We start from the raw sequence: 12,229 nt of genomic DNA, 5'->3' as shown, positions 1-12,229 counted from the left end.
ACCCGCCTTACCAACAATTAATTCTATATGATCATTCCACTTCAAATCGGTCCGCACGCATACTCCCAGATATTTTACAGAAGTAACTGCTACCAGTGTTTGTTCCGCTATCATATAATCATACAATAAAGGATCCTTCTTTCTATGTATTCGCAATACATTACATTTGTCTATGTTAAGGGTCAGTTGCCACTCCCTGCACCAAGTGCCTATCCGCTGCAGATCTTCCTGCATTTCGCTACAGTTTTCTAATGCTGCAACTTCTCTGTATACTACAGCATCATCCGCGAAAAGGTCATTTATGTATATTGTGAAAAGCAATGGTCCCATAATACTCCCCTTTGGCACGCCAGAGGTTACTTTAACGTCTGTAGACGTCTCTCCATTGATAACAACATGCTGTGTTCTGTTTGCTAAAAACTCTTCAATCCAACCACACAGCTGGTCTGATATTCCGTAGGCTCTTACTTTGTTTATCAGGCGACAGTGCGGAACTGTATCGAACGCCTTCCGGAAGTCAAGGAAAATAGCATCTACCTGGGATCCTGTATCTAATATTTTCTCGGTCTCATGAACAAATAAAGCGAGTTGGGTCTCACACGATCGCTGTTTCCGGAATCCATGTTGATTCCTACAGAGTGGATTCTGGGTTTCCAAAAACGACATGATACGCGAGCAAAAAACATGTTCTAAAATTCTACAACAGATCGACGTCAGAGATATGGGTCTATAGTTTTGCGCATCTGCTCGACGACCCTTCTTCAAGACTGGGACTACCTGTGCTCTTTTCCAATCATTTGGAACCTTCCGTTCCTCTAGAGACTTGCGGTACACGGCTGTAGGAAGGGGGGCAAGTTCTTTCGCGTACTCTGTGTAGAATAGAATTGGTATCCCGTCAGGTCCAGTGGACTTTCCTCTGTTGAGTGATTCCAGTTGCTTTTCTATTCCTTGGACACTTATTTCGATGTCAGCCATTTTTTTGTATGTGCGACGATTTAGAGAAGGAACTGCAGTGCGGTCTTCCTCTGTGAAACAGCTTTGGAAGAATGTGTTTAGTATTTCAGCTTTACGCGTGTCATCCTCTGTTTCAATGCCATCATCATCCCGGAGTGTCTGGATATGCTGTTTCGAGCCACTTACTGATTTAACGTAAGACCAGAACTTCCTAGGATTTTCTGTCAAGCCGGTACATAGAATTTTACTTTCGAATTCACCGAACGCTTCACGCATAGCCCTCCTTACGCTAACTTTGACATCGTTTAGCTTCTGTTTGTCTGAGAGGTTTTGGCTGCGTTTACAATTGGAGTGAAGCTCTCTTTGGTTTCGCAGTAGTTTCCTAACTTTGTTGTTGAACCACGGTGGGTTTTTCCCGTCCCTCACGGTTTTACTCGGCACGTACCTGTCTAAAACGCATTTTACGATTGCCTTGAACTTTTTCCATAAACACTCAACATTGTCAGTGTCGGAACAGAAATTTTCGTTTTGATCTGTTAAGTAGTCTGAAATGTGCCTTCTATTACTCTTGCTAAACAGATAAACCTTCCTCCCTTTTTTTATATTCCTATTAACTTCCATATTCAGGGATGCTGCAACGGCCTTATGATCACTGATTCCCTGTTCTGCACTTACAGAGTCGAAAAGTTTGGGTCTGTTTGTTATCAGTAGGTCCAAGATGTTATCTCCACGAGTCGGTTCTCTGTTTAATTGCTCGAGGTAATTTTCAGATAGTGCACTCAATATAATGCCACTCGATGCTCTGTCCCTACCACCCGTCCTAAACATCTGGGCGTCCCAGTCTATATCTGGTTAATTGAAATCTCCACCTAAGACTATAACATGCTGAGAAAATTTATGTGAAATGTATTCCAAATTTTCTCTCAGTTGTTCTGCTGCTGAGTCCGGAGGTCGGTAAAAGGAGCCAACTATTAACCAGCTCGGTTGTTGAGTGTAACCTCCACCCATAATAATTCACAGGAACTATTCACTTCTACTTCACTACAGGATAAACTACTACTAACAGCGACAAACACGCCACCACCGGTTGCATGCAATCTATCCTTTCTAAACACCGTCAGTGCCTTTGTAAAAATTTCGGCAGAATTTATCTCTGGCTGCAGCCAGCTTTTTGTACCTATAACGATTTCAGCTTCGATGCTTTCTATCAGCGCTTGAAGTTACGCTACTTTACCAATGCAGCTTCGACAGTTTACAATTACAATACCGATTGCTGTTTGGCGCCCGCATGTCCTGACTTTGCTCCGCACCCTTTGAGGCTGCTGTCCTTTCTGTACTTGCCCAAGGCCATCTAACCTAAAAAACCGCCCAGTCAACGCCACACAACCCCTGCTACCCGTGTAGCCGCTTGCTGCGTGTAGTGGACTCCTGACCTATCCAGCGGAACCCGAAACCCCACCACCCTATGGCGCAAGTCGAGGAATCTGCAGCCCACACGGTCGCAGAAACGTCTCAGCCTCTGATTCAGACCCTCCACTCGGCCCTGTACCAAAGGTCCGCAGTCAGTCCTGACGACGATACTGCAGATGGTGAGCTATGCTTTCATCCCACTAGCGAGACTGGCAGTCTTCACGAAATCAGATAGCCGCCGGAAGCCAGAGAGTATTTCCTCCGATCCATAGCGACACACATCATTGGTGCCGACATTAGCAACCACCTGACGCTGGGTGCACCCTGTACCCTTCATGGCATCCGGAAGGACCCTTTCCACATCTGAAATGACTCCCCCCGGTATGCACTCGGAGTGCACATTGGTTTTCTTCCCCTCTCTTGCTGCCATATTCCTAAGGGGCCCGATTACGCGCCTGACGTTGGAGCTCCCAACTACCAGCAAGCCCACCCTCTGCGACCGCCCGGATCTTGCAGACTGAGGGGCAACCTCTGGAACAGGAGAAGCAGCCATGTCCGGCCGAAGATAAGTATCAGCCTCAGACAGAGCCTCAAACCGGTTCATCAGACAAACTGGAGAGGCCTTCCGTTCAGCCCTCCGGAATGTCTTTCGCCCCCTGCCACACCTCGAGACGACCTCCCACTCTACCACAGGTGAGGGATCAGCCACAATGTGGGCAGTATCCCGGGCAGCCACAGTCGTAGTCCGATCGGGGGATGCGTGGGACGAGGTAGCAGTCCCCGACAAACCTCCATCCGGACCCCCACAGTGATGCCCATTGGCAACAGCCTCAAGCTGTGTTACCGAAGCCAACCAACACTGCCTGAAGCTGGGAGCGAAGGGATGCCAACTCAGCAGTTGCAGTCGCTATCCATGCTAAAATCCGTTGTGCAAAGAACGTCTGAACTAATCTACAGAGAGCACAAGCAATTCGACACAAAATTTGAACTGTTATTGAAATACAAGACTGCCTAGTAAATGCAGTAATGCTGCTACTTGCGCACTGCTGACACACTGCTCGGCGGCTAAAGGAGACTACGCGATTTTACACCATTCAGGTACTAAAACGCAATGCTACGACTCTCAAATACTATAATACGCCCGAAATTTATGAATTAAACCATGCAAATACCAAAAACACGCAAAGAAATTAAGAATTAAACTATGTAACAAATAAGTAAGCTAAGAGGATACGACTTGCTGCTACAGCTGCTTATCCAACGGCGGCAGGGAGCACATCAGAAGTGACGCGGGATTTGAGGTCATCTGTTTCTTGGTGTACGACTAGCTGTGTACAGGAGTGAAACAGCGACAGGATGAAGCTCAGATTTTTCACGTCTTGTGGTTGGAGATAGTATAGAATGACTTTGATGTTGTGCTAAGGAGGCAGATACGGTGACGATAAGGAAATGAGATTCTGTGCGGGCTTCTTTGTCTACTTTTCATTGCTTCTTCAAGTTTTTGCAATGAGCAGGCAGAAGAGGACCGACACTTGTTTATAACTTCAGTGAGTGTAAAACGTAGATGAGGCTTACTAGTCTCTCCAGGCAATCACCAACACAAATAGCCACCCTGGCTTGTAACTTTCTTAAGATTGTGGTATACACATTAACATATGGTACCACAGACCACGAAAAATGGAAGTTCCCGATTATATTGCTCTGATGGAACCCTTAGGTTGAAGTTCTCGTCACAATGAAAGTAACATACAGACATAGCTAGACGCAGACAAATATAAGGTGGAAGCCAATAACCCTAATCTAGAGGTACGTACAGGAAAACAGTGTACAAGCTTAACTGAGCATAACGTTCTATCACGTAGTTACTACGGCAGACTTACTTATTACAGGTTGCCTGGTACTCTTCTCTCTATGAACTCTAATAGCTTGACGTTTGAATATCTCTGTATACGGCGTTTGGGGCTGTTTGATTATAGATGGGACGTGACTGCGTAGCTTTTTACCTTCAATTCGCTATCCGTGTAACCTCTTAATGGACTGACGACAGTGGCTTACACTGTACGTCTCTATATACGTTACAAGACTAGCAATTAATATTCATTCTTAGATGACTTTTCTATTTTTTTGGAACTCTTCATGTCTTGGTCACAGATTTTGGATGGATGTTAATGACATTCGCGTAATTTGAATAACCTTCCCCCATCTGCCGATTTACGAAAGAAACTTCTACGAAACGAATATTCATCATTAGTAATTTTGAGATAGATCAGTTACGTATATTGACAGCAATTACGAAAAGGGGTCAAAGAATTTTTCTAACGTTCTCCTTGTGCTTTGTTACGACGCCAATAATTCGTGTGTGCCATAACAAGAACGTTAACATATGTTGCTTCAAATTTGTGGAAATAATTTCCTTAACGAAATATACAGATCTTTCTGAAGTATTTACATTAAGTTCAAATTTCTCGCATATATGTATATTCGAATAGAACAGCTGTTTAAATTATATCATTTTATTTATCTCTGTGGGAATGTCCATAAATTATAATTACATTCAAACCATTATAATCACGTGGCAAGCGTATGTCACTGTGAATGTTTTATTTCTCTCCTACAGAACAGAATAGCAATATTGGCTACAATCGTGGGCTCAGTTGCGGTTTCGGTAGACAAGAGACAGAATCCATTGAGAGTACCTTCACTCCTGAGAAGCTTAAGGACAGAGCTGTCAAGTTTGAAGAGGGGCGCCCCACAGCCATCGTTGCTCGGCGGGCTCAATCCCGACAAATTGGATCCTCAGCCGTCTGCGTGAGCTCTACGTTTGAGAGAGCACAGTCAGCCAGTCTTTGCAACGTATACTTCCTGCTACTCGGAGTAACAGCAGTCCCAACGAGAATTTAAGATGGAGGACGTTAGTCTACCGTTTAGCTTATAACACTGATGTTGGCGTCTCTGTGTATACAAAACGTACAACAAAAAGCTTTACAAAACTAAAAACTGCGACTCTGTCATCCGAGGCACTGTTTCACATGTGCCTATCTCGTCACTGGTCAGCATATCATCAACACGTCGAGAGTGAACATTAAAGTTAGCTTGATAAAATCAGAATTTCTGGTCATCTTTGAAATAATTACTCACCTGTCCTCACACGCATCTGTAGAGCGGATTTCAACCATTCCACGGATGTAAATAAGATTCGCAGAAGTACTGAGGCAACGTTGATCATATTGAATCACATAGTCGCGTCTATGAAATTTCGCTTAAGAGATGTGACATTCATTAAAGTATCTTCACAAAATAGCACTGGGCTCGATTTTCACAGCAAAATATTTTTTAAAAGTTGTATTGTATGCAATGTAGGTATATGTGTGGCTTGCTGATCTGGTTTGCATATAGACAGCACTAGCTTGAAACACAAAATAATTCATTGAGCTATATCCTACATTTTCTACATCGACTTTTGGCAATGCAACAATACTGATGAATGAAACTTCATCTCCGATGGAATGGTATGTTTGGTGGACATATAAAACATTTAAGGTGACTGGCTAAGAATCCAACAGCAGGTAGTAGAGATAATTTGCAGACAAAAATTCCTCTTTCATATTTTTGTTTCGCTTATGGTTTAATCAATAGTTACTTTCAAAACTTTTTGTTTGTATGAAAGAACTTGGAAATCACCTATGACCAAATCATGGTTCTATGAATCGTCAGTACAAACACTCCCCAATTTTAGTACAGGTAAGATAAAGAGGTGAAGAGAACTTTTGAAATACACACATATTTATGTGCTACAAATTTATGTCTTGATCTGTTTGCCCACTTCTGCCATCGCCTAATCGTCAGCTGCGCCTAACGAGCAATCATTGAAAGGCTGGAGGTGAAAATATTGTGTACTTGTCCACGAACGCCCAACTTTGGACGTAATAATATTACTTGCTGTAGGAATCAAGCCACTCTTAAAACAAATCCTTAAGAGGTATCTTTCTCTTGTCTGAGTCTCTCTCACAGATTATCACCTATTAGAAATCTATAAAGGCGTGTGGACCAGATACACTGCATACAGATGCCCATTTGTGGAGTTCTCCAACGACTTTATGCCCGTAAGTAGAACCGTGTAGCAGACATATTCAGTAGAATGTGTTAGGGGATAAAATACTTTGTTGTGTTAGATCTCGCAACTCTGGGAATACAAAACGTGATGCCTTGTGAAAAACAGATGGTAGGACGCACACCACAGGGCAAGTATTTGAAACTCACTGCCGTTTGCCCACCTAAAAGTGGCCAAAATTTGACATAAAACTCCGTGAGCAATGACCTGTTATGTGGAGGCGGTTTGAGAATTTCATAGAATTCGTCTGACTATAAGCAAGCTATTAAAAGTTTACTGCACACATCTGAGATGGTATTAAAAGAGATGTGACACATGTCTGTTCCATACACTCTGTTGCATATAAAAGTGCGCAGTGGTCGATGATATGACGTTTGGTATCGCCTTGCGTCGTGCACTAGTTTCCAGTTTCGTCTTGGAGGGTGTCAATTGACCGACAACGGGTATATTGCAGCTTCGTTACCATACGGTGCCCGGACACAGCGATATGAGAATTACAAGCAAAATTGTGAGCATCAAATGACTTAAGCCAAGATTCCTGTTTCCCATTGTAGCGGTTCCTACACCTCCTTACCCAATTATCGTGAGATATAGAATAGTCCTACCGCGACACATTACAGCGTTGGATATGTTAACTGCGCAGGTTTTTCATTGCGAGTTGTTGCATGTCGGGGGCTACGTTGATTATTTCGCGAGAAAACATTTCAGTATTTTCCGCAGAACTTCTCTTTACGTGGACTGTGACAGGTATGCTTACCACGTGTCCTCTGTAACTGTCTCGTTGTCCCCACTGGATTTCGTCTCCATAGGCTGCAGATGCTAACATGTATGCATTAAACAGTGAGTCTCTGGAGTAGTGTGGGGAAATATTTCGAAGCTATGACGAAAGTTCAAAATACTGGGATTCCACTTCATTTTTATTACTTAATTCTCACAGTCAGGAAAAGTTACGCTACAATGAACATTTTGTAACAGCCCGTTCAGTATTAATGTTTTCATAAAAAACCATGTATCTAATTTTCAGTTATTGAGCACCATAGAGCCTCCTAAGAGTTAATTGCGAAGCGCCTCGAAAGATAAATTTTTACTAATTCTTATTTTATTACAGTTAAAGTACGTGTCAGTGCTTTTTAGTTTACTGCAAAAATGTCGTCATTTGTGACAAGTGTGAATGTTGCCGTAAGTTAGTTACATCTGCATCTACATACGCATATAAACTCTGCAAACCAGTGTGCAATGCAAGGCAGACAGTACGTCCCATTGTTCAACTTACTAGGTTTTTTACAGTGCCATTTAAGTATGGAGAAAGGGAAGAATTATTGTTCAAATAGCTCCATGAGTGGTATAATTAATCTAATTCTGTCTATACGATCCCTAAGGGGCCAATACGTACGGGGTTGTAGTATATTCCTAGGATCATCATTTAAAGACGGTCCCTGAAACATTCTAAGTACGCTTTTTCGCGACAGTTTGTGTCTGTCTTCAAGAGCAATGTCCTTTGTAGACTGCTTGCGTATCCCCAGTATTCTACCGATAAGCCGAGGTCTGCCACGTGCTTTACCCATAACAGAGCCTATGTGATCATTCTGTTTCATATTCCTACAAAACGTCACACCCCGGTATTTGCATGAGTGGACCGATCGCAACTGTGACTCATTGATATTATAGTCCTTGTATACTTCTATTTTACTTGTCATGGGAGAAAACAGTCAGGACTGTGAGTTTCTATTTGACTGGTATCATTGCAGTGGGGAAGACAGTATATTATCAGAGTTTTACCCACAGAGTTGTAGATTATGTTGTCGAGACAAGACAATAACATAAAGTGAAGAAAAATTTACGCCCTTCAGGATGAATTAGAAATGATGTATCTTGAATTACAATTAGGTTGAAGGGGGAAAGAGACAATGGTAGCTGGGAAAAGGTGACAAGCGATGAGCAAAGGTAGAGAACCCTAGAAGCCACATTTCTGATTCCGGTTACCAATGAGTTTGACTTGTTACTTGAACTAGCAAAGAAGGCAAATGGAAAGCAAAGCGGCCGGCTGCTAAGCAGCTGTCACGGGAGGGGTGTAGACTAAATGCTACTGGGAAAGTAGGTATAGTGCACCAGATCACGAGCATCATGAAACCTAGTGTCAACCTTAGCCAGGTGACACAGAACGCGTGGGCTTTGTGTAGCGATTTTGATGATCAGCTACTTATAGTAAAAGGAGCAGTAAACAGCAAGGCTAACAACTAAGAGCATAGCATTAAAGATGATCTGAAGGAAATAGGTGCATGAACAGCCCACACCCGTGTGGGTTTGTGGAGGTCTTCCAGTGACATGACCAGATATACAGGGTGAATCATAAATGAGGAAAAATATGTCGAGGACCGCATGCTGCTTTGCGTAACACGTGACGCACCGTTGTTAATTTCGCTCTCCTTGGTGTACTGTGTACGTAAAACAAAAACACATGGTAACCATTGAACGAGATACCGACGAGCCTCACGATCACGACATGTCATTCACCCATAGATAAAACACATGACACACCAATGAGCTGATGTGTATCTGCCAGCAATTGAAAGCTAGGAGAAAGAAAAAAATCCATCGTAATGTATGTGAAATTGTATCAGAACTTGTGAATCATACGTTGCCGGCGGTAACGGAGTGTACAGTCCCATGTTAGGGAATGTGTGACCTGTAAGCAGCGCAAAATTTGCCGGCCGCGGTGGCCGTGCGGTTCTGGCGCTGCAGTCCGGAAACGCGGGACTGCTACGGTCGCAGGTTCGAATCCTGCCTCGGGCATGGGTGTGTGTGATGTCCTTAGGTTAGTTAGGTTTAAGTAGTTCTAAGTTCTAGGGGACTTACGACCTAAGATGTTGAGTCCCATAGTGCTCCGAGCCATTTGAACCATTCCTGAACCTGTAAGCAGAAAGAGTGGCCAACGGCGGAAGTAAAACCGCGGCGTGCATGACGTGTTTACAATACTTCCGCGCTGCTCACTCTGCCCGATACTCGCCGTATCGACAGCTGCTAACCGCCGCGTCGCAGTGTTACTACGGTACAATGGCAAGTATCATAAACGAGATATACGCCAACATCAACCTCACCTACGGGCTTGCAGATGGAAGAGCCGACGTTGCAAGGCCACTGTATCATGAGGGGTTTCCTAGCCGGCGCCTCCCATCGGCAAAAATTTGAGGGGTTTCCTAGCCGGCGCCTCCCATCGGCAAAAACGGTTTACTCTATGGACAAGTGCTTGAGGGAGTATGGTGCATGTATAGCACCTCCAGGATTTAGTGGTCGTGGCCGACCGTCGACGTACAGTGCGGATGACGAAGAAAAAGTATCACAAACTGTTGCGAAGGACCGAACAAGAAGCACCAGGTCTCTCGCCACTGCGGTCGGAATGTCACAATCTACTGTTATGCGAGTGCTCCATAGTAACCATTACCATCCCTTCCGCATGCAGAAGGTACAGGCGTTATTGCCGGAAGACTACAAGACGAGGCTGGACTTTAGCAACTTTATCCTACGGTGTCAGACCTACGACCAGCATTTTTCACGAACAATACTGATCACTGACGAAGCCTCTTCCACGAAGGAGGGTATAGTGAATTCGCTTGACTGGCACGAGTGGGGGGAAGAAAACCCCCACAGCACAGTGATATGAGGGTACCAACAACGATGCGGTGTCAGTATCTGGTGTGGTATTATTGATCACCATCTCATAGGGCCACATGTGCTGCCACAAAGGCTTACAGAAGCGCGGTATCTGCGTTTATTGGATGCTACATTACCGGAATTGTTGGAAGACGTTAATTTCTCGTATGAACCTGTGGAACATGCAAGATGGTGCCCCCCGCTCATTTCAGCGGCACAGTGCGACGCCACGTGTACAATGCCTTGCCTTCGAAATGGATCGGTCGTGGAGGCCCTGTAGCATGGCCAGCAATATCGCCAAACCTGAATCCACTGGATTTCTTTTTGTGGAGCCATATGAAATCTGTGATTTATAAAGGACAGGTTGTTGATGTCAGCACCCTTCAACGCAGAATGCAACATTCCTGTGATATTACGCAAAGAGATACAGACATGTTGGATCGTGTTCAGCAATCCTTCCTGCGAAGAGTGCAACTTTGCCACACACATCGTGGCCGTCATTTCCAACAGTACTTATAAACTACCACTGCAACTTCTGGTCATGTGTTTTTATGTTATTTTCGATTTGTACAGCTGTGTTGTATTCATTTGTGTTAACTGCCGCATACCTGTGTATTTGTATTTGGTATTCTGCATCTATGTACTCATTTCTTAAAATTAAGTCTGGGACACAAAACCCCAATTATGAAACATGCATGTACAGTAGTGCAGCCCCTCCTCACGTTCCTTTCCTATGCCAAGTAGCCACGATACATAATACCGGCCAGCGTAACCGGCACGAGATAGATGTGGGCGCTGTCATTGCTCGCAGTGTCACGCAGACCATAGCTTGACGCCGCATGCCCCGCCTTCACGTGAGTGGCTAGACTACCTACAACACTCCTATGTGGCGCGGTGTTGCCGATTGTCCCCTTGGCCAATGTCTGCGCACAGTAACAGCCTAAAGTCCACTTCATATTTCCAGATTTTTACCATTCAACAGCATTGTCATTTATTGACATAGGAACATGCGAAAAACGAATATATGTTTGTAGCTCAGTGTGTGACAATTTGCAGGACATATTTTTCCTCATTTATGACTCACTCCTGAACACAATCATAGAGGGATCAGTCGAGGGATAAAGACCAAGAGGAAGACGACGACTGAGGTACATGGATCAAATCGTGAAAGATGTGGGATGAAACACCTGTAAATAAATGAAGAGAAAAGCTGAAAGATGCTCAGAATGGAGACAAGCTGTCATTGTAGCTGTTGCAAGCCAATCCTTGGATTGACCACTACAGAAGAAGATGATGACTCACCCTGTAGATTAATACATCTCCGAGCAGTGTAAACAAAGATCTCAGTAGATTGCTTTTGACTGCAACAAAGTCTCATATCTGTGCTGTGCCTGTTGTTGCGATTGAGAGATAGGGGTACACAGATCAAGGCCTGCACTTTTATGGGAGGGAGAATTACAGATTACCTGGGCTTCTTTCAGAAAGTATAAGGCAGGCCGCGAGCACACAAGACAAATTCCCTGTGATTACTGGAGTCAAATAGGCACATTTCTTAGCTTACAGTTAGGTTATAAATAGTCAATCTGGAAATAAATTAGAGCAGAAAAGGACTATGACATATGTAACCGTTTCAAGAAAAGTTAATTTGATTTGTTCCATCAGAACATGAGCGGGATGAAGAACAAGATAGATCAGGTTCTTCTATGTTTAGGAGATGTGGAAAATTCTGAAGTAATAGATTTTCTGTGCATCTCAGAACACTGGGTAATCACGGAGATGGAGAAGTTAAACATCAGGGACTGTAGGCTACCATCATTTTTACGTAGAGTTAACATGGAAAAACGAGGAGTTGCTACAATGTATGAGTTGGACATAGGTCATAAATACAGAAACAAAGAGGTGTTGTGTAGATCAGAACCTACAAGCGTGGGCGTTTGAGTTGTTACAGCAGAATTTTCTCTTGTAACTGTAGCAGTCTGCAGATCCCTTCTAGGAACTTTCAGCTATTTATAACAAATCTAGATGCATTAGTGGGCAACCTGTCAGACAGTTTGCAGGGATTTCAGTATAGATTTCTTGAAAGTTACAGACAGAAAAAATGAA

Source organism: Schistocerca piceifrons, chromosome X (assembly GCF_021461385.2).
Source record: "Schistocerca piceifrons isolate TAMUIC-IGC-003096 chromosome X, iqSchPice1.1, whole genome shotgun sequence".
NCBI classification, from domain to species: domain Eukaryota; kingdom Metazoa; phylum Arthropoda; class Insecta; order Orthoptera; family Acrididae; genus Schistocerca; species Schistocerca piceifrons.
This window is presented reverse-complemented; position numbering follows the sequence as displayed.